We start from the raw sequence: 5263 nt of genomic DNA on the forward strand, positions 1-5263 counted from the left end.
AGTGCACCATCGGCTCCTCATGTGCCTCCTCTGATGCCTCCTCCTGTGCCTCCTCCGATGGCACCTCCGATGGTCGCTGATATTCATCCTGATCTGATGGTGCCTCCGAGTGCTCCTTACTCGCAGTACACGGTAGAGGACATTCTCAGTCTGCCAGGCAGAGAAGGTTTACCAGTCATCGACCCAGACCGACCGGACGGAACGTTGTGGTATGTTGCATTAATTTTTTTAATTCGTTTAAATATCTTTTATAACATTAAAAAATAATTTATATTTTAAATTTGTATTTTCCAGGTGGGGGGTTGACGGATGTCTTGCATCGGACGTAACCGACACGATCAAGGGTTACTTCTCCATGGCACATCCAAACTGGAGTAAGACGCCTCACTACGTCAGAAAGACGTGGTTCAAAATTTACGCTGTAAGTTTCTATTAATTAATTATATATATTTTAATTTTTTCATGATTTATATATATACTTTCTAAAAAACTAATTGTTAATTTATTTTTTCCAACAGCAAAAATATAATTGGGCTTTGGGGATCACTGAGAGGGTGAGGAAGAAGTTTAACGCGAAAGCGAAAGTTCGCTTGTTGGACACGGTCTCCAACTGGAAGGGTGACTGGATCGTGAAGGGGTATGAGCGTGGCAAACCCGCTGAGCTCACCACGGACGTGTGGGATGGCCTCATCCGTTATTGGCGCCTTCCTGATTCGATTAGAATCGCCCAGGCTTGCTCTAACTCCCGTAACACGGTCGATGAGCACGGGAACGGGCCGATGCTTCACACTACGGGCCAAAAACCCCACGCCGGTGTCCGTTTGGAAATGGTAATTAAATATTTTATTAAATAATTTTTTTAATAATTATATTAATTTATTCTAACTTTCTTAACTGTTTTTTAGGCCAAAGAGACGGGACATCTCCCGTCTCTTATGAAACTTTACGAGAGGACCCACAAGAACAAGGCGGGCGTATTTGTAGATGGCAAGTCCGAGCAAATCTACAACGACGTAGTTGCTCGGGTTGAAGACCGCCAGACTCAGCTGACCCAGCAGTCTACCGACGGATTACCCGTCACCTTATCCACACTTGAAGTGGATAAGATTTACGAGGAGGTAAATTTTCAAAAAAATTAATTTTTAATTATTCATTTAATTTAACTTTAAATATTTACTTACAATATTTATTTTTTGTTTTTAAGGTTGTCCCTTAAAAAAAGGGACGGACGTTGGGTATTGGTTCCGTCAACGATGTTCCGAGAGTGACATCGTCTTATGGTCAGCGACGGGATGATGAAGTCACGGAGCTGCGTAGAGAGTCCGCTCAGCTGCGTAACGAGTTGACCGCGACAAAATCTCGTATGGGTGGAGTCGAGGGCTTCTTGGACGTTATTGCGGCCACAAATCCGGAATGGGAGTCCATGTTGAGGAACATGCGACAACAACATCCCATTCATGGCGAGTCATCCGACAACGTACATAACGAGGCGGATGTTACGAGGAGTGATGAATTCTACCGGGCGATGAACGACCCTTAGTTTTTTTTTTGTTGTTGTATTATATAAATTCAAAACTTATTTATTTATAAAATATTTTCATATGAATTTATTTTTATTTTGAATTTTAATTTATTATTAAATTAAATAATTTTAATTATTTTTTAATTATATTTTAAAATTCTGTAAAATAATAAAAACGAAGTAAATTCGTAGCTAATGTACGACCTCTTTACGTGGAAATCTTACGAGGAAATGACGAGAAACAGTTTACGAGTATTTTACGAGGAATTATTTACGAGGAAATAACGAGGAAATGTTTACGACCATTTTACGAGGAAATCATTTCGTGGTTGTTACGTGTATTTTGCGAGGAAAATCTTTCAAGGTATTTACGTGTTGATTACGAGGAACTGTTTTCGAGTTATTTACGAGGAATTGTAGCGACGTCCTTACGAGGAATTGTAGCGACGTCTTTACGACGAATCGTTCTACTTCGTCTTTACGACGAAATATATTCCTCGCTAAGTTACGACGAATTAGCGAGGAAATATGTGTTACGACGGACGTGTAACGAGCAAACGCGTTTCCTCGCTAATTCGTCGTAAAGCCTCTTTTACGACGAAATAACGAGGAAAACCGCCCTCGTTAAGATTATGTTTTCTTGTAGTGTTAAACCATTAGTTAAGTATATATATATATATATCAGACATAACGGTTAATAGCTTGAGAACACAAACCTTGGCAACAGCTTGGGAGTGTAAGTCTTGCATTTGGGACAGTAGTAGATATGAGATACAACATTGTCCTCATCATCATCATCGATAGTGTCATTAGGCACCGTCAACACCTTTTTGGCACACACCTTGCAGCTTAAATAATACCAACCCATATCAGATTCGATTGCTGCAATTGAAGCCATGATGATACACTTCTCCACCTGTTTCCAACAGCCAACGAAACAAATTTTTAACACTACACATAGTGACCAAAAAATATACGAAAGAGACATGTAAGTATATATCTTTCACTTGTCTCGATTCTAACACCTCGGCAATAGTCTTCCAAGACATGTAAGTATATATCTTTCACCTGTCTTGATTTGAAAGGCTTCAACTCAGAGATTAGGTTCATGGCAGCCATAATACAGAATATAGTTTTTTAGCTCTACGAAAGAACTCTGGCTTGGCTTATATAGCTGAAAACCAGAGCACTGATCTCGGTCAATTTTTGAAAAGATTAGCACAAATCATGTGATGATTTAACTTGTCAATCACTCTAATTAACACCAAATCATGTGACTTTCTATATTATACTCGTCAATATCAATTGTCATTAAACCATACTAATTCCCCGATTACAACCAGTAATTAGTATAGAAACAAATCTATACTATATTAAAAGGGTTATATGAGCATCAGAGAGGATGTCCACGTCAGACAATAAAATCAGTCAATAGGAAAACAGCTCTCCGCCACGTCAGATAGGCAATGACAAATCTAACTTTTTCCAAAATGAATCCCGGCCCCTTTCTCTTCGTCTTCTCCGTCTCTCGACATTCCTAGATCCAGATTTTGTTTCTCCTTTTCTTTTCTCATTCTCTTCCTTTACTTCATAGTTGATAGTACTTTCTGATTTGTGTTGAGAGTAAGCAACGCGGCAAGAGATGTGGAGGTGAAGTGTGCCATGGAAGACGACGGTGGCTTAAGATCGTTGAGGTGTAGCCGAGCACAGCGACGTCGGATCTGAAGATAGAGGACCATAGTCATCTATCCCACCGACCACCGTCATCTCTATCTCTCTCTTAATTCAACGGCGGAGGAGGATAAGTATTAAATCCCGGTCCAATTACCGGTATAAAAGATACTACAGGTATGAAAGATTGTCCGTTTTATCTAAAAACTGTTCGGTTCGGTTATGGTAGACATGGCATTTACAATCAACTGTCCTACTCATTCCCCACCGATTGTAAGGTGCAGTTTTTAGATTTATGTTTTTTTTTTATCAAGTTTGAGAGTGATTAGCCATGTCCATTTCAGTGGGGTTAAACATTTTTTATTTTGATTATCAGGCCAGAACTTTTGATTGGAGATTTGATAAGAGAACTCAGAAGCTACACGACAGAAAGTCAAGATATATGCCAGTGAATATGTTAACTAAACTGAACGTGATTTTATGTTTATACTTTCTTGAATTCATTTTAGGTTTGGTTTAACTTTGTCTTCGTATTTTGATTCTCAGGCTAGAACAATGGATTTGAGGGCGAGCAGATCCACATGGATATCAAGATCCAAATCAGAAGCCAAAGATTCAGGCGAATAAAGATAAGTAGAGATGCGAGAGACGTGACCAACAGCTTCTCGAACAAAATCCAAAGAGACCACATAATTTCGCAGAGGAGAAGCTATAGTAGAGAAGATATGTGGTCAGATCTCTGTTGGTCGAAACATTGGGTATGTTTTCTTCTGTGTTTAGTGCTTAGTTGATCGCCACCTGTCTCTGTCTCATTAGTAGATTTTTATTTGACAGTACAGTACCACTAGAGTTCTGAGATCTGGTTGCAAGATTAACTTCCTTAGGAGGAGGAGGCAGAGATTAGCCTCACTCGAGAAGAATAGAAAGAAGCTTGCTCCTGCCCCCAACAAACCGGTTAAGATTTCATTAAAAACCCTTAGTGACCGAGATTAGTTTCTGACAAAATGCTTGAATCATTTTTTGCTTGCAGGACACGTTTTTGATTGCTCCTGGAGTTAGCGTCCTGGCCGGGACGCTTTCTGCTGCTGAAATTGCCTCTGTCATTAACAAGTATGGATCTCCTCGCCCTAGAATGGAAAGGTAAGACTAGAAGAAAACAAAAAAAAAATTGCTTTGATTAGAACGAAAGAAAACATCAAGGTTAGAGTTTTTAACAAAGAGCATCTAGAAATGCAAAGTTAAGAGCTATTGAAGATTTAAGGAAGGCTAAACTGAGAGCTCGAACTTTCGATGAAGCAGCAGATGGAGGAGAACGGAAGTCTTTGCAGTAGCCAAATGGTCGAGCGCTCCTCAAAAATATTTTAGAGATGCAGTGGTCGAGATGATCATAGAGAATGGTATCAACCACCAGGAAGAACTCAAAGAGGTTCTCATTTGTTATCTCAGATTCAACACCGACGAATATCATGTCGACATGAACATCAATATGTTTCAGCAGGTGCACATTGATTTAATTTTCATTAATTTTGCCGTAGAATAGTCATATATCCCTATATATAAATGTGTGTCTGTGTGTTGAATCAGATGTTTAAGACATGGGAAAAAATTATGGAGGAAAGACTAAGGGGGATACAAAATGATACTTATAGCAAAATTGGGAGTGAAGAAACTGGTGTCTCAGTGGAAAAGGTGAAAGCGAAGTGGTGGGGGAAGTTAAGGAGTACTAGGTATTAATGGCTTGTTTCTTTTCTCGAGATGCAGATCTTTTTTTCAAAACACGTTTAGTGTCATTTGAGGTTTTGGTTTTGTTGCTGAGAAGGTTCCATGGCATTAAAATTGAGTTATGTTTCTCATGGCCATCCAAATCGTAAATTTGTAAATAGTAAAAAAAAATTCTCAAAACAAAAAATATATAATCAAAAATTGAGTTATGTTTATAATTATATTATAAACATAACTCAATTTTTTTATATTTTATAATCATAACTAGATAAAACAGTTTTCCCATTTCAATTTATAAATAGTAAAAAAAATTCTCAAAACAAAAAATATATAATCTCATATTTTTAT

At 38.3% G+C, this 5263-nt stretch overlaps 1 long non-coding RNA gene across 1 annotated transcript; it reads left to right on the forward strand.

Annotated features, from left to right (window-relative positions):
* Positions 1-2952: 2952 nt before the first annotated feature.
* LOC106425122 lies at positions 2953-5052 on the forward strand. The gene is made up of 7 exons (XR_007323376.1): positions 2953-3471; positions 3570-3641; positions 3740-3951; positions 4033-4147; positions 4224-4333; positions 4493-4691; positions 4778-5052. It is a non-coding gene; the product is annotated as an uncharacterized LOC106425122 (long non-coding RNA).
* The last annotated feature ends 211 nt before the right edge of the window (positions 5053-5263 follow it).

Source organism: Brassica napus, chromosome C5 (genome assembly GCF_020379485.1).
Source record: "Brassica napus cultivar Da-Ae chromosome C5, Da-Ae, whole genome shotgun sequence".
NCBI classification, from domain to species: Eukaryota; Viridiplantae; Streptophyta; class Magnoliopsida; order Brassicales; family Brassicaceae; genus Brassica; species Brassica napus.